Source organism: Tursiops truncatus, chromosome 12 (genome assembly GCF_011762595.2).
Source record: "Tursiops truncatus isolate mTurTru1 chromosome 12, mTurTru1.mat.Y, whole genome shotgun sequence".
In the NCBI taxonomy this organism is placed as follows: domain Eukaryota; kingdom Metazoa; phylum Chordata; class Mammalia; order Artiodactyla; family Delphinidae; genus Tursiops; species Tursiops truncatus.
In genome coordinates this window covers 20,797,835-20,823,674 of record NC_047045.1, presented here as the reverse complement: position 1 = coordinate 20,823,674, position 25,840 = coordinate 20,797,835, and the positions used below count along the sequence as shown (strand labels likewise).

The window sequence follows — 25,840 nt, the reverse complement described above, 5'->3', positions numbered from 1 at the left end:
GTCACTGCCATGAGATCAAGAGATTAAGGTCAGGATGTAGCCAAGTCCAAAAGCCCGGAGAAGCCATAGTCCCCGTGGTAGGCCCCATTCACACCTGGTCCTGGTCCTCTCAGCCCCTCACTGGCAGCAATGGAGTGAGGGAGACAGCCTTCCTCCCTGAGTCATCTGGTCCCCTGGCACAGCTCTGCTCTAACTGTGGATCCATAAAAGCACAGCCATAAGGAGCTCTCTCGCTTCTTTGTGTCGCGGCACCAAAGACCTTCCCAAGGTCTCCGTCCGAGCATCCCATCCATGAAACGGGAGGCTTTCCGAAGCCTCTCTCTACGCCTAAAAGCCCAAATCTACACCGAGTCCATTCCTCTTTGGGAAGCAGCCAGACCCTGACCCAGGGGTCCAGAACTTTCAGAAAGGCGGGTATAAACACTCCATTGTCCAACTGTGAGCGTGTGCTGGTGGTGGTGGCGCCGGCGGGCTTCTCAGGCATTCCGCTGGAGGAAAGTCGAGGAACCCTACGCGGAAGGGTTCTCACTCTCGCGAGAGCCGAGAACCGAGTGAGCGGGCGGCCACTATGAGAGCATGCGCCTTGTGCCCAGGCATCCACCGGCTCTTCCCACAGCATCCCGTCCACTCTGCTCCGTCCTGGCCTCCTGCTCTTCTAGGAGAGAGCGGGAGGGGCAGCGTGGCCCTCTCCTCCCCAAGGTTCTGTGCTCTCAGGGTGCAGCCTGGCACGGGGAGGGCTGAGGAGGCCACAGCTCTGAGGGCACCTGGTAAGCGGCCTGAGGCCAGGGAGAGGACGGGCCTGAGAGAAGTGTTCTGGCTTGGGAGTGCAGGGACAGCAGCCACCAGAGTGCCCGCCCGCGTGGGAGTGCTGGCTGTCCCCAGACTTCGTCCTCCGGCTCGGGACCCCATTGGAGCAGCATCCGGACACGCTTGGGGGAGAGTCGTCGATTTCACATTGCAGCGCTTCTCTGAAGAACCTGTAGGCGCCACGATTGTGCTTACATACAGCTAACATAACTTCCTCTGTGTGCTGCTGGCCGTGATCTGCTGGATTGTATGAGGAGCTTGCCCAGGCCTTTCTGCCGCACCTTGCTCTCCATCTGGACTTCGTAGTGGTACAGGACTTCGTCCCTGCACACCACGTCAAACCGGAAGAGAGGAAGGGCGACATGGACCGAACTGTTTTTCCCAAGCGATGAGAGGTAATCCATCATTTCCTTGTGTTTCTCTCGGTCCTTCCAGCCCCAGTCGCGTGGCTCATACATGGTTTACATGTTGGTCAGGTTGAAGGCCCAAACAGTGACTGGCTCCAGGCCAGACACTCGCTTACATTCAATGAAGACATTTAACCCATTCCCATCATATTTCTTGAACGCTGGGAAAGCCTCTAAAGGGTCTCCAAGCCTAGTCTCTTAAAGCTCTTTTGTCTTTTAATTCCCCCAAATGCAACAAGCATAAAAACGGCAGGAAGGAAAACTTAGAAATAACACCATCTGTAGATTTTACTCTGAAAATGTTAAAAGGATCCTCCCCCAGCCTGTTTGTTTGCAATGAGTCTCCACTGTAGTTGTCAGTGTTTTTAACATCCAAGAATCTTATTTTTTTTTTAAATTTTAACCGTCTTTTTTTGGTTTTAACCAGTTTTTAAATTGAAGTATAATTTATCAGTTGTCACGTTTTTGCCTCCTCACTGATTGATGAGAAAAATAATTCAGTACGAGTTTTGGTATGGAGGTGGATTTCAGTCTGGAAATTTATTGGGAAGTCTATCCAAATGTCCTAAAGTTAAGCAAGCATAGTCATTAAATATGCAAAAATAAAAATATCATGTGGTAGGAATCAGAAAAAAATAGATGCCATAATAATTATAGCTATAATAGCATTAAAACAATGATTTTTATCAGTGACATAAACCAACGGTTTATTTTGGATGGGCTACAACTTAGTTTTATGGTTCTCCCTTGTTCAATTTTGGAATCTCTAGTACAAAAACTACAGATATCTGGGGGCTTTGATCCATGATGAAACCAAATAACTGTCCAATTTCTGTTGAGATGGATTGAAATTTGAATACTATTTTTGTGGCTATAGTATGCCACCTGCTTGGTGTATTAAAAAAAAAAAGAGAAAAACTCTTGTTCTGCTTGAAAGCTTTCATTGTTTCACTACATTTCAAGTAACTTTGCGAGTAAAAGATGCTGGACTTTGGTGCTTGTATTTCAACCATTAGGAATACATTGCAGAGATAGGACAGATGAATATTAGTAAAACCCAGCTGGTGAAAATTATTGCACTCCCATTCTCCCATTTATGAGACAATTTCTTAAATCTCTGAATTGGTTTCCAGACTGCAATCCCATAATCCCATTGTGTTTAGGAAAAAATGAAAGATCTAGCAGTGGCCAATTTAAAAAAGGGATCATTGGAGTTGAAGGCAAGGGGTGAGGAAAATGGTAGGCTATTATTTGAAATCTCATGGTGTGTCAGTTAGCTCTTACTGAATAACAAATCACCCCAAAACTTAGTGGTTTAAGACAACAGCCATTTATTTGATTCTTGTTTCTTTGCATCGGGAGTTGGAATGCACAGGGTGATTCTTCTGGTTTAGGCTGGCTCTCACTTACTGGCAGATAAAAGACTGCAGTTAGCTGTTGGTCAGCTCTGCTTTCGGGGGTGGGGGTAGCTCTTGGCTTGGGTGGCAAGGCTGACTGGACCACATGCCTTTAGTCATCGATAGGTTTGTTTGGGCTTCTTCATATGGTGGTGGTGGTGGTGGTGGTGGTGGTGGTGGTGGTGGTGGTCTGAGGGGAAGCCCCAAAGCACAAGTGTTTTTCAGTCCTTGCATCATGTTTGCTAGCATCTTGTTGGTTAAACATGCCTTATGGCCAAGTTCAGAGTCAAGTTTGAGGGCGCTCAAACTTCCATGACAAAGAGGGTATGAATACAAAGAGATGAAGCATGTGTGGCCATTTTTCCAACCTACTGCATATGGTTTATTGAGTAAGATAAACCATTGAATTACGTGGGGAATCCTGACTGTATAATTTTGGCACAACTCAAAATCTGTCATGTAAAAAAATGTTTTGGAGATTTGGTCAAAGACAGGTTATGTTCAGCTAAAATTAATACTTTGTCCAAAAACTTTTGGGAACGTCGTTTGGCTGATCAGACATCATGAAATTCAGTCCGAAGGGGTTATGAGCTCTCTCTGCTCAGAATCACTGTAGTCTGTATTAGAAAATGCTGAGAATTGCTGCTTGGGTTCTAGAATGGCTATTTTAGATAATTCAGTGCAACCCATCCTATCCTTTTGTGTGTAGAATTTTATTAAAAGTATGTATTTTTAGCTTATATGCTTAACGTGTGTATAATTATAGCACAGATGAGTTTTAGTGAAGCAGTAGTCGTAAAGGCAAGTTAGAATACAATATTGTAGTTCTCAAGGGTTGAGAATTATTGATTCAGAGAGCTGAAAGAGGCATTTTTCCATCACTGCCTAATATTAGAGTGAGGCCAGAGTGTGACCCCTATCACTCACTTTTGGAAAGGGGCAGAAACTGCTCCTAGGTGATAGGATTCATCTAAAAAATAAAATACAATCATATTCCCCACCCCATCTATTCTAGCCCACTCTACCCAAAATTTTGCTTTAGTATTTCAGGAAGTTCAAGAGGTTTGAATTTATTTGGTTTTAAGAAAAGAAACTGATTTAGTTCTTATCATCTAAATAATTAGCACCAATGTACATAAACTAAAGTTAAACTGTTTTCCAGTTAGTATGTCAAATAAGAGCTTTCTTTTCTGCATTAAAACTTCCCTAAGTGACTCTCTTTGACTACTGCCCAGTGACTCTTTCCATCTCTTTTAAGGAACTTGTCAATTTTCAACCCTCTTTTTATGTTTCTTTCTTGCTGTCACATACCTGTTGCTCCAGAATTGGTTTGTGATGTCAAGCATGAATAGAATGCTAGATGCAGCACAGCCTCAGTAATTAGCATTACTTCAGAGGAGTGATTTGAAGCAGTGAAAGGTTTGAATTCAAGCTACTCTGAAGAAAAAAAAATTTATCGAATGATGTTTCCACACTCTGTTGAGCTCTTTGGATGTTTAAAAAAACAGTGAAAGTCAGCGGTACCTGACTTGAAGGAATTGGCACTCCATTTCAAAACCTGCTTATGAAAAAAAAAAAGAGACTAGGAAGGAAAACTGTACTGCATAGCTACAGTGGGTGGAATGGATCTTGAAATTCAGAGATGAGCAACTCCATAAAAATTACTAGGAAAATTAGTCTTTCTTCAAGGAAGCGGGACTTGAGTGAAACTTATAGGAAGTGGAAATTCTCAAAATGAAAGTGAGGAATTGAGACCCTAAATCATAGCTGTTGGAGCCCTAAGGTTGGGAAGCATCTCTGTTTCCTAGATTCTGCTTTTAGAATTCATTCCAAGATCCTGAAGTGCTAAGGACAGAAGGGGCAAGCCAGCCCTGCAAGCCAGGGTCAAACTAGCATGGGATGTCCAAGGGCCAGAAGAAGAAGAGGTTATACTAGGGAATAATTGGAGCCAGTGCTGGGTACATAAATAGAGCTGGATTAAGGAGGGCCTTGATTATCCAAATGAGGATCTTGAGTGTGATTTGTATACAGTAGAGACTCAGAATTGTTTGAAAAGAAATATATATATTTAATGTTAAATATATATTTAGTATTAGAGCACTGAACTTACAGTTATTTGACTGAAGATGGGCAAGGAGTACCTGAAGGGGGAGCCCACAAACTGCTTTTACGACCAGATAACGGTAATTAGTAACCAGCTCATTATTTATATACCAATGGCAGCAGTTGAAATTTTTTCTCTATTGGTTCCCCAATTCTGCAATCTTGTTAACAGTTGCAATTGCCTCAGTAATATTTTTTGCATATATGGTACCACTGGAAGCTTCAGATTCCCCAGTTCAAACAACGCCAACTTCAAATTAGTGGTATCTAACTCAATAAACCATTACTTATGTTGAATGGTTATCTTAGAACTCTGAAGAGCTAGACAATAGAAATTATGCATTTTGATCTCAGGCTGTCTTAACATTAATCAGTGTGCTGTTATTACCAAAAAGGTAGTGTTATAGACAGAATTGTGTTTTCCTCTTCCCCAAATTCATATGTTGAAGCCCTAACCCTTAAAGTGACTGTATTTTGGAGGGCTTTTTGGGAGATAATTAAAGTTAAAAGAGGTCATAGGGGTGGGGCCATGATCCGGTAGGATCGATGTCTTTATAAGAAGAGAAAGAGACACCTAAGAACTCTCTCTGTGTGAGCAGAGAGGAAAGCCATTGAGGACATGGTGAGAAGGGGGCCATCTACAGGTTGGGGAGAGAGATCTCACCAGAAACTGAATTTTCCAATGCCTGGTCTTGGACCTCTAGCCTCCAGAACTGTGGGAAAATAAATTTCTGTTGTTTAAGCCACCCAGTCTTTGGTGCTTTGTTATGGCACCCTGAGCAGACTAATACAGACAGTCACCCTGAAAATGAAGGACATTAGGCATGTGTGCTGGGGCTTACAGCTGCTTAATATGCCTTCTTGTCCATAACCGATTTCTAGGCATAGGAAGCATCTAGGGTTGCAGGTTTCCATTAGAATTACTTTAAAGAATGTGAGGTTCCAGATCTTGACTTTGTCATCCTCGTGTACATACAGCTCACAAGTGTCAGGGGATCATTTCTTGACAAAACCTTAGCAAGGGCTATTGTAAATTTTGATCATGGGTGAGAAATTCATGAGAAAATTTCTCTGAGGAAGACTGCACTTTTGTGCAGATGAGAGTAGTTATGTTTCCTAAAACAGAGTATTGATTCACAGGTTCTAATTTAAGTTGGTGAGTGACTGATCTCTTGACAATGCAGGACTGACACATCTATTTGTGTAGTGAGTAGATTGCCATTTGGCTGATGGGCGTTATTTGATACTATGCCAACAAGCCCTTTCTCCTGAACAGACCTGCGTTGCAGTTTGCATTTTGTATAATAGTTGGTTTCTAGGGAGAATCAATATGATTTTGAAAGGTGATTCTCACCTACGTTTCCTAGCAGTCTTTCAGGTTTTCCATTCCCTTAAAAATCAATTTGTGCGATTCTAAGGTTAAAGCTTTCTGTCAGAAACTATTTGTGCCACAGGAGGCATAGTAATAATATTGCCTCCCTCCCTCCCTTTCAAAATGCTACCTGTTTTAATCTCTTGGTAATACAAAAAAATCTATTAATTCAAGCAGAACCTATTAAGATGTCTTGTTTTCAGTGTTTTAAAAAATGTTGTTTTAGGGGCTTCCCTGGTGGTTCAGTGGTTAAGAATCCGCCTGCCAGTGCAGGGGACACGGGTTCGAGCCCTGGTCTGGGAAGATCCCACATGCCACGGAGCAACTAAGCCCATGTGCCACAACTACTGAGCCTTTGTGCCACAACTACTGAAGCCCGTGTGCCTAGAGCCCGTACTCTGCAACAAGAGAAGCCACTGCAATGAGAAGCCCGTGCACCACAACGAAGAGTAGCCCCCGCTCACCGCGACTAGAGAAAGCTTGCGTGCAGCAACGAAGACCCAACGCAGCCAAAAATAAATAAATAAAAAATGTTGTTTTAGTAGGATACTTACTGTAGTTTCAAGATCAGTTCTGGTCATTTGGAACTGAAGCAATTTTGCCTTACCCGGTGTGATTGCAGCCCGGAATTGGTGTTCTCTGTCATAACCAGATTATGCCTAAATGCTGGTTCTTTACCTCATGGCTCATTTTATGGACTTTTCAGACAGCCTTTCTGCTCCCTGGCCGAGAGGCTTCAACATTTCCTGAAGTTGGCTATGTGTGCCCTGGCTGACCCCTTTCAGCCTCTTTCTGCATGGCTCACCCCATCTCTCCAGCCATCCCCTGAGACAGGGTCCCTCAGAGGTCACTCAAGCCTATCTTCTGCTGTGCCCACTCTAGCCCTTAGGAAACATGTCCCCTCCACCCACTGTGGGTGCAAGCGCAGCTTTCTTCATCCCAGCCTTCTCTTCTTGCCCTGCAGTCCAAAGGCATTCCAGCCAGCTTCTCTCTGTAAGATCTTCCAGATAAGAGCAGGCCCCAGTGTCTGCACTCTCCATCCGCAGAGGACATGGGTTAAACTCTTTCCCAGGTGCCAGGCAGACTAACACACACCTGCCTCTCAGCAAACATCCCCCTGGGGCGCCCTCCTCTGAGGTCCACCCTTCATCCTCCATTCTGTCTGAGTAGTTCTCTGGAAGCTCTGTCCTTTGGCTGAGGGTGGGAGTGGGGACTCCTCTAACAGGTTGGGGTGGGAACATAACACTGACAGTTCTGTTCAAAGACCTCACCAATAACCTCAAGTAATTTCTTAGTTTCCTTTCCAATATCCTGGCGATTGGTGAGGTGTAAAGGATTATAGTTTTCAGCTTTTTGGATGCTTCTTAGCCAGTCCTGAATGTGTATTTGGCACTTCTCTTTAGAATGTAGGGACATATGACACCTATTCATTTCAGCTGAGATTAGGAAAAGTCCCATTTAACATTCTATTATAAGAAGAATGATTGGAATTGAGAAGCGGAGGGAATCAACATAAGACTGATCACGATGAAATCTAAATATAAGCCATCAGCAACTTATAATCAAGGTAGAAAAGCAGGACAGAAAAATATGTTTTATAATTGTGAGCATTGCAATGCATGATACTAGGGACAACTAAGAACAGATAATAAATACACCATATGTTACCTAGGCCCCTATTTTGAGAGCTTTTTATAGGACGTGTACATGAAGTGCCAAACTACAGGGAACATATTAAAGAGTACAGCTTAGCAAAGCATTCACATCCATCAAGCAGCATTTGATTCTTAGGTTTATTGTGTCACATCTAAGATAATGAGATTGTTAATTGAGTTTACCTTTAAATATGTATATATATAAGTGAGTGAAGGAAGTGCACCAAAATTTTGTAAATAACAGTGAAAATTTGATAGAACCGTTAGCAGTTATTCTTTTTATGCTCTTAAAATAATTTTTTATTTTAGAGTAGCTTTAGATTCACAGAAGAGTTGCAAAGATAATACAGTTAGTTCCCATGTATTCCATACCAAACTTACAGGATTATAGTGAGAATTAAGCATGAGAAGTGCCTGGAACATGGCTAGAACTCAATAAATGTTTTAACTACTATTATTATAAGTGGTAGTAGTAATATTCTGGCAACATGATATAGATGAGGAGGTAGATGAACCTGTGATTCGTCTGAGACCGACACAGTAGTTTAGAGTAACTGAGATAATGGTCAACATGAACTGTGGAGATGTTCCCAAGGTTGATAAGACTCCTTGGGTAGAGTCAGACAACAGTTGGAACCTTGGCCTCTGTGGGCAGATAGGAAGGGCTCAGTCTATGGGCAGAGCATCAGAGCTGGGGATCCTCAATCACACATGGGCATGAGATCTTGCTCCCTGTGGCTTATTAAGCATCCATCCGTGTTATGGGCTAAATTGTGTCCCACCTCCAAGATTCATATATATATATATTTTTTGAGGTGCGTGGGCCTCTCACTCTTGTGGCCTCTCCCGTCGCGGAGCACAGGCTCCGGACACGCAGGCTCAGTGGCCATGGCTCATGGGCCCAGCTGCTCCGCGGTATGTGGGATCTTCCCGGACCGGGACACGAACCCGTGTCCCCTGCATTGGCAGGCGGACTCTCAACCACTGCACCACCAGGGAAGCCCCAAGATTCATATTTTTAAAAAAATTTTTTATTGGAGTATAGTTGATTTACAATGTTGTGTTAGTTTCAGGTGTACAGCAAGGTGAATCAGTTATACATATACATATATCCACTCTTTTTTAGACTCTCTTCCTGTGTAGGCATTACAGAGGATTGAGTAGAGTTCTCTGTGCTATACAGTACATTCCTAATATTCATATGTTGAAGCCCTAACTCCCAGTACCCCAGAATGTGACTGTATTTGGTGATAGGGCCTTTGAAGAGAAGATTAACTTAAAATGAGGCAATTGGGATGGGCCCTAGTTCAATTTGACTTTGTCCTTACAAGAAGAGGAAATTTGAACACACACAGGGACACCAGGGGAAAGACCATGTGAGGACACAGCAATAAGGTGTCCATCTGCAAGCCAAGGTGGGGGGCCGCAGGAGAAAGCAAGTCTGCTGACACCTTGATCTTGGACGTCCAGCCTCCAGAATTGTGAGAAGATAAATTTCTGTAGTTTAAGCCACCCAGTCTTTGGCACTTTGTTACGGCAGCCCTGGAAACAAATACAGACATTGAGCTGGGATAGGGGGACAGTACAATAAGGTTGACAGGTAAGAACCAGAGAAGAGGCTGGGCTAGGAGTTAAGGTGCACAGGGGCAAGAAGAGCTGGGAGCATAGGCAGCAAAGATGACCCAGGGAGCAGCACGGCCCCGCTTAGGATATGCAACAGGACTGGGGAGGGGTCAAAAATAGTTATTTAGGAGGTAGAAGTAGAGCCCGGTATGCCTCTATGTGGGAAATGTATTGATAGATTCACCTCTGAGGGACTGGAGAAGGAAGGCAGAGACCCCATAGATGATGAGGTGCTGAGGTAGGAGTGGATCATCAGTGATTTAACTGCTTATGGCATAATTTGGTTTATTATTAGGGGTTGTGATTTTTTCTTTGGGTCAACGTATGATTTTATGCTGTGTGGAGTGTGCATGTTTGTGTATAAAACTGTATATTTAAGGAATATATTTTAGTTAAGTTTACTGCAGTCTTAAGGCTATCTGAGTAGATAGGGCATTCACTCATATTTTTCCGTTGCCTGCACTTCTTTTTTTTTTAACGTCTTTATTGGAGTATAATTGCTTTACAGTGGTGTGTTAGTTTCTGCTTTATAACAAAGTGAATCAGCTATACATATACATATATCCCCATATCTCTTCTCTCTTCTGTCTCCCTCCCTTCCACCCTCCCTATCCCACCCCTCTAGGTGGTCACAAAGCACCAAGCTGATCTCCCTGTGCTATGCGGCTGCTTCCCACTAGCTATCTATTTTACATTTGGTAGTGTATATATGTCCATGCCACTCTCTCACTTTGTCCCAGCTTACCCTTCCCCGCCCCGTGTCCTCAAGTCCATTCTCTAGTAGGTCTGCGTCTTTTTTCCCGTCTTGCCCCTAGGTTCTTCATGAGCTTTTTTTTTTTTTTTTTTGGATTCCATATATATGTGTTAGCATAAGGTATTTGTTTTGCTCTTTCTGACTTACTTCACTCTGTATGGCAGACTCTAGGTCCATCCACTTCACTACAAATAACTCAATTTCGTTTCTTTTTATGGCTGAGTAATGTTCCATTGTATATATGTGCCACATCTTCTTTATCCATTCACCTGTTGATGGACACTTAGGTTGCTTCCATGTCCTGGCTATTGTAAATAGAGCTGCAATGAACATTTTGGTACATGACTCTTTTTGAATTATGGTTTTCTCAGGGTACACACCCAGTAGGGGGATTGCTGGGTTGTATGGTAGTTCTATTTTTAGTTTTTTAAGGAACCTCCATACTGTTCTCCATAGTGGCTGTATCAGTTTACATTTCCACCAACAGTGCAAGAGGATTCCCTTTTCTCCACACTCTCTCCAGCATTTATTGTTTGTAGATTTTTTGATGATGTCCATTCTGACCAGTGTGAGATGATATCTCATTGTAGTATTGATTTGCATTTCTCTAATGATTAATGATGTTGAGCATTCTTTCATGTGTTTGTTGGCAATCTGTATATCTTCTTTGGAGAAATGTCTATTCAGGTCTACTGCCCATTTTTGGATTGGGTTGTTTGTTTTTTTAATATTGAGCTGCATGAGCTGCTTGTATGTTTTGGAGATTAATCCTTTGTCAGTTGCTTCATTTGCAAATATTTTCTCCTATTTTGAGGGCTGTCTTTTCGTCTTGTTTATGGTTTCCTTTGCTGTGCAAAAGCTTTTAAGTTTCATTAGGTTCCATTTGTTTATTTTTATTTCCATTTTCTCTAGGAGGTGGGTCAAAAAGGATCTTGCTGTGATTTGTGTCATAGAGTGTTCTGCCTATGTTTTCCTCTAAGAGTTTTATAGTGTCTGGCCTTATATTTAGGTCTTTAATCCATTTTGAGTTTATTTTTGTGTATGGTGTTAGGGAGTGTTCTAATTTCATTCTTTTACATGTAGCTGTCCAGTTTTCCAAGCACTACTTATTGAAGAGGTTGTCTTTTCTCCATTGTATATCCTTGCCTCCTTTATCAAAGATAAGGTGATCATATGTGCGTGGGTTTATCTCTGGGCTTTCTATCCTGTTCCATTGATCTATCTTTCTATTTTTGTGCCAGTACCATACTGTCTTGATTACTGTAGCTTTGTAGTATAGTCTGAAGTCAGGGAGCCTGATTCCTCCAGCTCCCTTTTTTCTTTCTCAAGATTGCTTTGGCTATTCGGGGTCTTTTGTGTTTCCATACAAATTGTGCAATTTTTTGTTGTAGTTCTGTGAAAAATGCCATTGGTAGTTTGATAGGGATTGCATGGAATCTGTAGATTGCTTTGGGTAGTAGTCATTTTCACAATATTGATTCTTCCAATTCAAGAACATGGTATATCTCTCCATCTATTTGTATCATCTTTAATTTCTTTCATCAGTGTCTTATAATTTTCTGCTTACAGGTCTTTTGTCTCCTAAAGATGCTACCAGAAAACTACTAGATCTAATCAATGAATTTAGTAAAGTAGCAGGATACAAAATTAATGCATAGAAAACTCTTGCTTTCCTATACACTAATGATGAAAAATCTGAAAGTGAAATTAAGAAAACATTCCCATTTACCATTGCAACAAAAAGAATAAAATACCTAGGAATAAACCTACCTAAGGAGACAAAAGACCTGCCTGCACTTCTAAACATGGCATCTCTCAACAGTTAACAACTGAATTTTAACAATTCTGTTGTTCTGTGTCAAATTCAGTAATAAATTGTTCAATAGAACATCCTTATAGACAATGGCAGAATAGAAAAATTTTACGCTGAGAACAAAATTGACAGCCCAATTATATTTTGAGGCTTAAATGTTAGGTGAAACTAGTTGATGTCATAATTGTTTAACATTCCAAAAATTTACTCCAGTAATGATTTGTTTTGGGTTTATTTCATTACCTATTTTTTTGATATATTCTTGTAATTTGTATATTCCCTTGTTCCTTTATTTACTTGTTTATCCCCAAAGTTAACTTTTCTGATATTCTGGCATATTATGAAGTTGATTAGTAGAACACACAGAAATAATTCGTATTGAACATTGGATAATAACATTATGGCCAGTAGAGGGCATCAAGTAATGGTCACAAGTACAGGTTTTGAAGAGATAGAAATATTGGTGTTCTAACTGCAGGACAATTTCAGCAAAGCATATGTACAGAAATAATTCCATGATATAAATGTGTTTAAAGCACCATGGTTACATTACCCAGTGATCATTTTGTGTCTTGGTCACTATAGACATGCCTTAGGTATACATTTTGAAAATAAGAGTAGCTCTTATGTTGAAATGGAAATTGTTGAATTTTGACATTCTTCGGCAAAATATAAAGGGTTAAATATTTTAAAAAATGGTATGATTTCTAACTTTCGAAATATGTATATACAGCCTCCTAGCATCTCTGTCTCCTCATCTCAAATGTGGAAGATTGAGGAAATGCTCTCCAAGGTCTTTTCTAGTTACACAGTACCATAATGTGACAATGAGTCTCTTCATCTGGGATTACCACCGCGAAGAGAATTTAGAGGCGTCCTGTCTATCAGCCACTGGAGGGCTCCCTCGATCAAACCGGAACTTGGATTGAATGTGCCATGCAGTTTCCGGAGTTTGCATGACTGATTTCTTAGCGTTATTTATTGAAATAGAACCCTTATTTGCATTGCATTATCTTACACAGTTTTAGAGATTTTTCTAATTTCACTTCCTACCCACTCCAATCTCTTTCTTTCTCTGGCTTTGTAGTTTATCAAGGCACCTTTTTGAGTTTTATGTCATTTAAGTCTAACAACCACCTGGGGAGTAAATATATATATGTGTGTTAAATACATATATATATATTTATATGTTAAATGTTATGTTAAATGTTATGTTAAATTTATATGTTAAATGTTATGTTAAATGTTATGTTAAATACATATATATATATAATATATAAATAATATATTTATATATATTATTTATATATTAAATATATATAATGTGTTTATATATTTATATATTAAATATATATAATGTGTAAATATATATATGTGTGTTAATATATATATATATATATATATATATATATATATTTTAATGGATGAAGAAACTGAGGTTCTGAGAGACTAAGCAACTTTTCCCGATGTCGTGCAATAATTTTGGAGTGGGAATTTAAATCTAGGTTGTTACTCCACATTCTCTTTTCGGTCCACCAGAGTAAGTCTTGACTCAGTTCCTGGTATGTTACTTGAGAGGAGTAATTTACTAAGCTGTAACTATTCATGGATATATTTTCAAGAATCATAAGCCTTTAGAGGTGGGAGGAATTAGCTGTTCTAATTCCCCATTAACGAAAACACTTAGGGCTTTTTGCATCTCTCCAGCTTTTATTTCATCTCATCTCTTGTGTTGGTCTCACTGGCTCAGGCTCCTTCAAATAGCAGAGCATATGGTCACCGGGTTCCTCTTTTTACAGTCCCCAGGGACCATGCATGAGTCCCAGGGAAGGACTTTGGCCAGGCCTTGGTCACGTGCCTGCTTCTCTCTGGGGGTGGTATTACAGTGCTTGCTGTAGTTGAAAGCCTCCCTGGAGCCACAGGAAGTGGGTTCCAGGGGAAATTCTCCATGCTATTGAGGGAACTGTTTCCAGAAGAAAAGAGAAGGAAAATGGTTTCTGAGCACGGGCTGCTGGCCCAGGGTGGGTGCCTCAGGGAAGGTCTGTGGGCAGCCCCGGAACAACAGGAGGACCTGGGTGTCTGATGGTTACCAAAGGAGTAAGGAACACAGAAAACAAACTTCACTTATCTAACTCCTTTCCTGGGGCCAGCCAATGAATGTAACCAAGAGCAAGCATAGGAAAGACCCAAAGAGTCTAGGAGTGTTAAGGGTAGAACTGCAGAAATATCCCATCAGATACTTTTTGGCTACCAATGTAACACAACCAAGCAAAACGAAGATTCTTGGCTTTTCCTGACAGTGTAGGGCCAGTCCTCTCAGTGAGGAGGGTTGATGTGCCCCCACATCTGGGGCTTACTCCCTGTATTGAGGCTTTTACAGGACACACAGGGCTGGGAATCACAGCTTCCTGGAGGGTACCAAACTCACAGAACATGGTCTGGTGGTGTGCAGGGAGCCACGTGAGCCGTTTCTCAGAATGATGACTTAGGCGCACATTTAAATCTCTTCTGTTAATGGTGGTGTCAGTTTTGGAACTTAAGCACATTTTCTAGATTAAAATGCAAAGTAAAAAGCATTTCCTTGGGAAATCATCTTTTCTTAACGTCTCCTTATGGCCTGCTTTATGTTTTTGTGTCCTGCTGTTGGACTCTGGGTTTGCAATGTCCAATGCAGGCAGGTGGGAGAGAGGCTGACTAAATTAACAGGAGCAACTTTCTGCCTTTTCCCATTTGCTTTCCATTTCTCTTGTCCTTTTCATTTCCTTGAAAAAGACAAAGTGCCTGGACTTCCCCAGCCATCCAGTGGTTAACACTCTGCGTTTCCAATGCGGGGGGGCGTGGGTTCGATCCCTGGTCAGGGAACTAAGATCCCACATGTTGCACGGCCAAAAACAAAACAAAAAGAACAAACAAACAAGAAAAGACAAAGGGCCCAATGGTTTACATGGTCTCAGGATCCAGGTTAGTTAAATTCTTCATGCTCAGATACTCTCTTTAATGTTGCCTGAGGAGGATCTTTAAGATCTACCGATTTTATTAGGACAACAAAAGGATTAGTTGAAAAGTTATGAACCCATGAGGTAAAGTGCATCTATTGATAGAACAGTTAACTCAAGCATAACTACACACAGAAAAATTATTTTGAAAATACTATTGTAACAATTTGGGGCCATCTAATCCCTCTACACTGTGCTGTGGGCAAAAAGCAAAAACCAAACAAACAAAAAAGACAGAGAGAGCCTGAGAGATGAGGTGAGTGCTCTGTCCTGGCCCTTGTTCTCTAAACTTTCATGGCACTAGTTCCACATCTGCTTGAGGTCCCAAGTGTGCACACTCATCTCCCCTGTCTTTCTATTCCAACTTGCTCGAGGATGAGCTCAGACTTTCTGCTTCAGTGTCATCAGAGTTCTGCAAGTATGCTTGTACTGTGCTTGTTATTTCTTTTTTATGTCACTACTTGCTGTTGCTCGAAGTATGAAATGCAGGAGATCTCATCCTCCTGCCAGTTTCTCTTCAAATGGTTTTGGTTGAGAATGTTCTGGATTGAGTTACATTATTCTGTATCATGCAGAGGGTGGTCCCTAGACCAGCGACATCTAGCAATGCACAATCTCAGGACTCACTCCAGAACTACCAAGTCAGAAATATGAGAAAAACGGCCCTTTTACTGCATTTTAACACACGGTATTGAAAATGCTACTCAAAGTCTCTCTCTTCCATTATACTTAAATTTCAGTTAAGGAAGGAATCTGTATTGTCTAGCTCACTGCTGAATATCTAGGACCTAGCATAATTCTTGGCAGATAGTAGGTTCTCAGTAAATGTTTGCAGAATGATAAATGAATGGATATCTGCAGAGTAATGGTTGTTTGCTTAACCTAGTTGTTAAGTAACCAGTGTGTTTAGAAGGGCTCAATTGAGGAGTAATGCTAACAGTGCAGACAAATGAGGTGTGTAATTAGCACCTCTGATCCTATTGTTATTTCCCAGAAGAGATTTTCTGCCCAGTTGACTGTGATTAAGCGAAGGTAGACAACCTCCAAAGTGTGAAAAGGATTGGCCCATTTGGCAAAGAAGGTGACCCTTGTTCTCTCCTACTACTGTATCCTCAAATTGTGAGATTGATGATCTGCCCCTTGGCAGTCTGAAACTTTGCTCTCTTTTGATTGAAAAAGGTCATATTCCAGTTAAATCTACTGATTTGTCTCTCTTCCAATTTTATCTCTGAAATTGAAAATCTCCCCACCCTCTCTTCCCCCTCACTTTCTTTTTTTCTTTGGTACAGACTCCCCCTTACCACTCTCTGGCTATTCCAGCACCTGTCTACCTAGTCTTCATTCTTCCAATCCCTTTCATTCAAAGATGCTTTGCAAACTGCAGGTCTGGTCATGTTCTCCTTTGGTTAAAATCCTCAGGCATTTTTCTGCTGCTGGCAGGATGAGATCCAGTGTGCTCAGAGAGGGATTTGAGGCCCTTCATGGACCTGGCTGCCCGGCCAGCCTCTTCTCCTGTCACTCTCCTTCCTAACCCACACTCTGGCCACCACACACCACATCTCATTCCCCAAACACCATCTGCATCTCTGCATCTCCATGCTTTTGTTCATGCTGCGTCTCTGAATAAATTGTCAGCCTAGTGAGCTCATATCATGTTCTGGTTCAAATCTGGAGGGAAGGCTCCCCTCCCCTATCTCCCACAGAACTGTTTATTTCTTTTCTCTGCTCACATACCACACTTTACATGTATCTATTATGCAACGCATCACACTCTGTTGTAATCACTTATTTGTTTACTTCACTTCCTCTTCCAATATATCATATTTTCCTTAATGGCTGGACTGTGCCTTGTTCACAACACAATGTGATGCAAAGCTTGACACAGAGATGTTAATAAAAGTTAGTTGATTGAATAAACTTAATCTTCAAATTATTATTATTATTTTTTGCGGTACGCGGGCCTCTCACTGTTGTGGCCTCTCCCGTTGCGGAGCACAGGCTCCGGACGTGCAGGCTCAGCGGCCATGGCTCACGGGCCCCGCCGCTCCGCGGCATGTGGGATCCTCCCGGACCGGGGCACGATACCGCGTCCCTTGCATCAGCAGGCAGACCCTCAACCACTGCGCCACCAGGGAAGCCCAAATTATATTTTTTTAGTAGACTAAATCCCTACCCACCCTTGCTGGACTTTAGTAATTTCTCCTGGTTATTTTCATTAAGAAAGGGCTCATCTCACTGGAAATATGCCCATTTGCTGGAGTATATTCTGACTTTCAACATTTTTTAAGTTGAAAGAAGGTGATTCTATTCCTCTAGGATGGTTGTGATTGTTAAGCCTGGCTGAGTACATAGTGGTTGTTAATATTCATAACTCTGCTCCCCAAAGCCCTCAAAACACTTGGAGAAGATACAAGTGGAATCAGTGAAGCCTGGTGCACAAACCCTTTAAAGATGCCTGTTAGTACTTGTCATGGACTGAATATTGCATCTCCCCAAAATTCATATATCAAAACCCTTTCCCGCACAATGCAGTGGTATTGGGAGGTGGGGCTTTTGGGAGGTAATTTGGATTAGATGAAAATCGGAGGGTGGATGGATCACACACGAATGGGATTAGCGCCATTATGAGAGTCATGAGAGAGCTTGCTTCCTGTCTCTCTCTCTGCTCTCTGCCATATGAAGATTCAAGGAAAAGTCTGCAGTCTGTAACTCAGAAGAGGGCTATCACCAGAACTGACCATGCTGGCAGTCAGCTGATCCCAGACTTCCATCCTCCAGAACTGTAAATTTCTGTGGTTTATAAGTCAACCATTTCTGTTGTTTCTATGGCATTTCTGTTGTAGCAGCCCCGATGAACTAAGACATTACCTTGATCACTCTGCCCACTGGCCCTCCCACCCTGCCCTTCCTTACTACGGTCCATTCCCAAGACTAAGACTTAAGGAAATCAACATCACTTGCTCCTTGGGCAAAGAGTAGGTCACTTTATCCTAGGAACCAAAACAAAAGACAAGTAGCAACAACAATTGAAAAAAGCCTATAATGGATAGAATTGAAATCCATGGAGTAAAAACTAATTTAGTTTCATGAGGGTAACTGAAGGGTATCAGGGAGTCATGGAAACAGTGTACGTTTTCACCCTAGAAAGGTCACTGGAAAGAAAAGACTTGAACCTGGTCCAACGGCACTTACTGTCCAAATGGAGCCAGCGTGGCTGTTCCAAAAGCTCCCGGCTCAGAGGCCTTGGAGCTCTGTGTGTCAGGGCTCCTGTGGTTGGAAGAGAGAACAGTGCAGGTTATGGCAGGTGGTGGTGATTGACTGTGATGGTAACTGCTGTTAAAAGAGAGACAGGAGTCTCTGGAACATTCTTACAGCTAAACCTCAAGGATCTGGAGCATAGTTTGGGGACCGGAAGGCTGTCAGGAATTATAAGAGGCAGCTCTTGATGACAGGTGACACTGTTAGTTCCTTGGGAGCAGGAATTAACTGAGCTTCATTCTACCTCTTTGCCATGGATGTGAGGTGGCTACTCTTTTTGTTTCAACTCCCCTTTGCTTATCTTTCTACTCCTACTTCCCTTGACAGCGGAATGTCTCTTCATATATTTTTCGTTCAAATTTTTGAGAGGTAAGAATGTCATCGTTGCAACTTATCACTTTCTGTCTGGGGGGAGCTTTTGTACCAGGCTACCCCATAGCACACAGCCAGCCTGTAGACACAGTTGTTCTTGGGGCTGATGCCTGCTGCCCTGACCAATCAGCTGATGGATGATAGGGGAGAGGGTGTCACATGGTACCACGTGGTGGATTGTGGTTCAAGAACCACCTAGACATGCTTTACTCTGTTGTGCCTGTGTCCCTAACCCATTTAGAAGGAGTTTGTGGGCAAGTCAGGTGTTCTAAGGCAAGATGTCTTGGCTATAGACATATTTTGGAAACTCTGATCATGATTTCTCCTAGGTATTACCAGTGAGGCTGAGATCCCCATAGGCTCCTGTTCCAGTTTGTACTGTATCCAGCAATCATACATGAAATGACATGTGCATACATGGTACACCTGATGTTGCATTTCTAATTGGAATCATTCAATCAAGGACACTTGCCTGTATCAAACGTACCTTTGCTTTCCTTACTGTGCTTGAGGACATTGTTTTTGTTTCTACGGGTATGTGTGTGTGTGTGTGTGTGTGTGTGTGTGTGTGTGATTAGGAAGGGAAGTCAGGCCTTAGTTCTTCATTAGTGAGAAACTGATAAGAAGTATTCAGGTAAAGTTGTCAGGTAAGAAGACGCATGCTGCCTCAAAAGTTTTATAGTCTATGTCAACACCATTTACCTTATGGATGTTCTTTTTTAAAATAAATTTATTTATTTTATTTTTTGGCTGCATTGGGTCTTTGTTGCTGTGCACGGGCTTTCTCTAGGTGCGTTGAGCAGGGGTTACTCTCCGTTGCAGTGTGTGGGCTTCTCACTGCAGTGGCTTCTCTTGCTGTGGAGCACAGGCTCTAGGTGCACAGGCTTCAGTAGTTGTGGCATGCAGGCTCAGTAGTTGTGGCTTGTGGGCTCTAGAGTGCAGGCTAGTAGTTGTGGCGCACGGGCCTAGTTGCTCTGTGGCATGTGGGATCTTCCCGGACCAGGGCTTGAACCCGTGTCCCCTGCATTGGCAGGTGGATTCTTAACCACTGCACCACCAGGGAAGTCCCTGGATGTTCTTCTTGTTCTCTATAAAACACCTCTTTTCCCCCCACCTGCAAAGTACAGCTAGAAAGGATGGCTGATGGTTCAGCTTGCAGCCTTAGCTTTTTTATATCACTGCTTCATGCCTCTGAATGTGTAGTTTATCAGCATCCTTTTTTTAGCTGACCTGCATAAACACTTTTGTTATACTGCCCGACTTGTTCTCCTTTGTTATCCAAATTCCAACTCAGGCTTGATTGCTTAACTGAGTAATTGATTTATTCATTTGACAATTTCTTATTGAGTGCTTAACCATGAACCAGAAACACTTGGGGTCACTGGTCTGTTTATTATTAGACTGCTTACAAGTCTAAATTTTCCTCAGAGAACTGTTTCCATCGCCATTCCTTTGGATGTCTTCATAAATTGGCATTTCCTAAATCATCCCTTGACATATGACTATTTGATACCACATGAACTGGAAAAACATGTCCATATGACCTTGTTTCTTGTATCTATGTTGTTCATACATTTTCTTTGAAGAACCATTCATTCTTTTCCATTCTTCAGAGCTTCTGGTATCACCTTCACTTTCCCTAAGAATCAGATGAGCAAAATGCTCTCCTCTGCCTCATTTTTCCCTCATCCTCTTAGCAAAGGCAATGTTTATAAATCCCTCTAAAATTATATTTTATCCAAACAGAAAATAAATATAATCAGCTTTCTGCAAATCTGCCTTGAAGACCAGGGTCTCATAGTCTTACACCTAGATTTTCTGTCCTCTTTTCCCTTTTATTTTCCCCTTACAGAGATCCTAGTGCTTAGGTAGATGCCAAACTCATGCCAGATTCTCACTTGGTGTTTGTGGACCCCAAAACCATCACCAATATTATCTTCTGACCTCTACTCTTTCCATTGCTGTATTCTTGCTTTCTTCATATCATTGCTGTTATACCTTTTTCTTTTTCAATGAAAAATTTCCATAATCTACCCACACTCATGGCAGATGGTCAGTCAGTATTCTTTGAGTACCTAAGACTTTGCTGATATTATTTTCCAGCTCCTCTTATTGCTGTTTCTTTTGTATCATCACTGTCCTGATGCCTTCTTTTCTTTGTAAATATTTGACAATTCCACTTCTGCATAGAGAAGGACCCTCCTTACCCAGGACATACTTCTGCTTCTGAATTTCTTAAAGTCTGTAATCAATGTGTTCATTTCCATTAAATTCAGCAGACATATAAATTATATAAATTGAATGCTACTACGTACCACCCTATGTGCTGGGTGCTGGGAGCTTCCAGGGAGCCAACAGATTACTTTCCTGAAGCAATTCTCCCCTCAGAGTGATTCCCTTCTATTATGAAGGGAATAATTTCAACCCTTTTTTATGGCAAGGCTGAAGCCTGCTGTGAATTCCCCAGGGTTTATGGGGTGAAAGGAGGATAATTTAAGGATCCTGGATGATTTAAGGGTCCCAGGAACATCCAGTATCTTCCTTTCTACCATTTGAAATAGCTCTTCTTCCTACTGACAGGTATCTAAGATTGTCTTTTAATTCTAAGCCTGAGGTGACTTAAGTGAGACTTCAGTTTTCAAAAACATTTTCAGCAGGTAAGGATATGAGTTAGTCCTTTGAAGCATCAATATCTCCTCTTTGATGATAGACATTTTATTGGGTCCCTTTTCTTAACGACCTCTGCCAGTGTCACAGGAAACTCTCTAACCAATGTGGTGTCTGTATGTGTTGGCCTGACCCTCATTTTGATATTGGCAGATTCAAATTAGTCTCGAGCCTTTGAAACCCTCCATGGTTTACAATAAAAGTTCATAGGCAGCACTTTCACCATGCGTAGTCTTTAAGTTCTCAAATATCCCCCAGCCAACACCGGAATTAACATTAGACCCCTGAGTATCCCCACGCTGATGCTGATACACCTGGGGTTTTCAGCAGGTGGTGATAATGGTGCTAATGGTATTCTGGGTGGGGCAATTCTTTATTGAGTGGGACTGGCTGTTATTTTTTAAAAATATTTATTTATTTATTTGGCTGCGCCGGGTCTTAGTTGCAGCACACAGGATCTTTAGTTGTAGCATGCGGGATCTAGTTCCCTGACCAGGGATCGGACCGAGGCCCGCTGCACTGAGGGCATGGATAACCGCTGGACCACCAGGGCAGTCCTGGCTTTTTTTTTAATTGCAGGATTTAGCCTCCTTGTCTCCTACTACAAAATGCCACTGGTGTTCTCTACTGAAATAACTAAATGTGCTCACAGACATTCCCAAATACCTCTTAGAACCACTGTGTGATGCTCAGACATGTTCCCATCTCATTAATCACTTTTCCTTATTTCCTGCTGATTATAGTTGATCATTTTAGGCACAGTGCCTTTTCACATGTTGCTCTTGGTGGCCCTTGTAAACTGAAAAAGGTTTCATCCCATTCTCATATACAATGGTTGTCACTGTCTCATCACTTTTAATTTAAAAATTACCTTTACTTGTATTTCTGTTGTAGTCATAGACTCCTTTTTGCTGTTTTTTTCTAATGTTCTCACTGTTTTTGTAAATACTGTACATAATGAAGTTATGTGTAGAAGGCCTTAAAAATTAAGCAAACACAGCAAATAAGCAAACCAACGTGATGGTCGAAACTAAAATGACTTGTGCAGGAAACCAGCAGAGTTAGTTGCTGGATGTTGCTCTGCAGCTGACCTTGTACACAATTATCAGTTTGCAAACTGAAGTTCATAAGTGTGGAAGGCCTATACAGTTATTCAAAGCAGATAGTAGTAGCAATGCTACTAGGGGTACTTACTGACACCAGTTACAACCAAAGCTTCTACCAGGTCTCCAAGGGAGTGATATGTCCAAGAATTCTTTTACCAAGTACACAAAACAGGAAGTCCTAATTTATTAGTTAATGGAGGTGATTGAAATGTCACCCCTGGGTTTTACTTTTAATCTGCTAATATTTACCCTAGAAACACTGACCATATCAGAAGGTACTGTTACTTCACTCAAGCTTTAATTTAAAGGGGCAATAGTGGTCAATAGGAGCTAGCCCTATCAGTTAGATGAGTAAACCAAACAACAGAATTTTTTTCAACAGGTTTGATTTATACTAGGAAGCATATACAGATTCTTTGCTAAGGGCAGCGGTGGGTAGGTATGAGAAAATATATTAGGATTTATCTAGTAAATTAGAAATGAGATTTATCTAGTAAATTAGGAATGAAATTTATCTAGTTAGTGAAAGTGAGTAAGTGAAAATTAGTTATGCTTCTGCTTCTTTGTTTTTTATTTCTTTAGACTCTTAAAAATTTTTAACTCTTGGGCTTCCCTGGTGGCGCAGTGGTTGAGAGTCCGCCTGCCGATGCAGGGGACACGGGTTCGTGCCCCAGTCCGGGAAGATCCCACATGCCGTGGAGTGGCTGGGCCCGTGAGCCATGGCTGCTGAGCCTGTGCGTCCGGAGCCTGTGCTTCGCAACGGGAGAGGCCACAACAGTGAGAGGCCCGCGTACCACAAAAAAAAATAAAAATAAAAAAAAAATAAAAATTTTAAACTCTTATAATTGCCAAGAATTTTCAATGATGACATATGGGGGGGTGATAAGAAAGCAAGCGAGTTGCCCATATAGTTTTTAGATATTATAGATATTACAGTCATGATAAATACTAGATTTTCAGCATAGGCACGATCTCAGTTAAATCACCTGTAATTTAAATCTCAACATCCTGGTACATAGATCACCATTAGCTGGACAGCTGTCTGACTTGCCTTGTAATATTTGAGCTGCACATACAGAAACCAGTATCCCCTTGTGGAAAAGACTGCTCATTAGCCCCTTGTATCCATCCTCTCCTGCTTCCTTTTATTATAAAGTTCTCACTTTAAGCAAGGCACGTGGTTGCCCAACTAGAGATTCACCCCCTTATTCTCTTTTACAGCTTGGTGTGGCCATGTGACCAAGTTATTGTCAATGGGCTATAAGGAGAGGTAAATGTGTACAATTTCCACATGACTTCCTTAAAAGGAAGTTGTTTGCTCTCCATTTCTCTCTCCTCTGTTCTATGGACTGGAACGTGGATGTGATTGTGAGTCAGCTTTGGCCATGCAGACGAGGACAAGCCTTGAGGGGACGGCAGAGCCACAAAATGGAAGGACCTGAGTCCCTGGAGGACATCGTGGAGCAGAGTCTCCTGTTCACTCTGGGCTGCCCTCCTACCTCTTGACTGTCATGTGAGAGGAAAGAAACTATCTTGTTTGAACTACTATACTCGGGGGTCTCTTCTTTGAGAGCAGCTTAGCTTGAATCCTAACCAGTAAAGGACATTCATGTATTCAGTGGAGAGAGAAATCCATTTTCTTTCCATGTGGAAGCATTCCTAGCAGTTTTTGAACAAAGATGGGAATGTTAGGGTAAGTTTTAAAGAAAAAGGAAGTGTGTTATTACATCATAGGATTTTAAAAGTTTGGTTTTCTCACTGAGAGAACATTGCACATTTACATTTCTTTTCTGGGAACATTTATTGAGTGCCTACTGTGTGTAAAACACTGTAGGAGGCCCTGGGGATACAGAGATGAAACAGACACAGTTCCTGCCCTCAAGGAGCTCACAATCTACTATAGCAGACAGAAGAAATATACAAACAAATGCACTACAAGATAGGATGCATATAACAATAGAGATCCCAGTGAGCTTCTTCGGGAGCATAGAGCTGGGAGAGGACTTTCACATGACAGAGAAGGAAGGAGGACCTTAGGAAGGCTTCGCAGAAGAGACTGCATTTGCACTCCATGGTGAAGGACTGGGAGAAGAAAGATGGGAAGCCAGGGGGTCAGGTTTCTGAAGCAGTGGGGACAAATGTTAGGGGAGCTCAGAAAACACAGGAAATCTCCAGACTTTTCTAGAATATGAGGTGGGTGAGAAGAAGTGCTGAGACTTAATTCTGGAAATGTGGTTTGAGGCCACATAGTGAAGAAGTCTTGAATGTTATATTTAGGAATTTTAATTTATTTTGTACTGGTGGGAAAATACTAAGGGATTTTGAGCACTGAAGTTAGAAATCGACAGGACATTCTAGGAGACTGAGTCTCAGGCTTTAGCGTGCACCAGAATCTCCTAGAGGGCTTGTTAAGATAGAGATGGATGCCCCCCCCCTTAGAATTTCTGACGTAGTGGTTCTTCAGTGGGGCCCTAGACTTTGCATTTCTAACAAGTTCCCAGGTGATACTGACGCTGCTGGTCTGGAGATGTTGCTTTGAGAACCACTGTTCTAGGAAAATGTATCTGGCAGGTGTGCAGGGGCAGAGTGGCAGGTGTGCAGGGGCACAGTTGCAGGTGAGGGGTCCAGAGGTAGGTGGATCAGATAAGAAGATTGGTCCAGGGGAGAGGACCAAGTTATTGGAGAAGAGGGGTGAATATACAAACATTGCTACAGAGGTAAATGGATAAGACTTTTATACTATCTGGATGTGAGAGACAAGCTACAAAGAGAGAGAATCTCATTGTGAATGAGATTCACAATGAGAATCTCATGTGAATGAGAAAAAGCATGGTAATCCTGTTATCTGAGATTGAGAAGGTGGAAAAGGAGAAGGTATGAGTGTGGGAAATGATCATGAGTTCAGTTTAGAAAGGCTGTGTTTGAGGCACTAATAGAGTGTTAGTAGGGAGATGTTCACCAGACATAATTCATGGGTCTAGGGTTTGAGAAAGAGAGAGATCAGAATTAAAGACACACATTTTAGAGCCTCAGGCATGGAACTATTTGTGGAAATGATGGAGGTTGGGGTGGAGTATGAATATACGGGAGGTGAGAGCTGAGGATAAACCCCTAGGATGAAGAAAAGGAGGCAAAGAATGAGAAGGTAGCTGGAGAACCAGGTTAGTAAAGGGATCCTGGAAGGCATGGGCTTAAACAAGAAAGGGATGGTTAGCTGTTTTACCTGATGAGAGTGGGAAGTAGATAAGGACAGAGGAAAGGACACTGGATTTGCCCATTGGCAAGTCGCCAATACCCTTTGGGAGATCAGTTTTGGGGGAACTGGGTGGGGCATACCCAGATGGCAAAGGAGAGAAAAGTTAGTGGAAGGGGAGAAGTGGAGGTAGAACGAGCAGGTTGATGACTGGGGAGACTCAGAAGGGAGAGTGTGGGGAGAGATGGAGCAGGGGCCGGAAGGGGAAGTAGGGCCGGAGGACATTGGTTCTAATGTCTAAGAGACTTGAGCAAACT

At 42.0% G+C, this 25,840-nt stretch overlaps 1 pseudogene; it reads right to left on the bottom strand.

Annotated features, from left to right (window-relative positions):
• Positions 1–655: 655 nt before the first annotated feature.
• On the bottom strand, positions 656–3,957 carry LOC109548977 (N-alpha-acetyltransferase 40-like; annotated as a pseudogene).
• Positions 3,958–25,840: the final 21,883 nt, after the last annotated feature.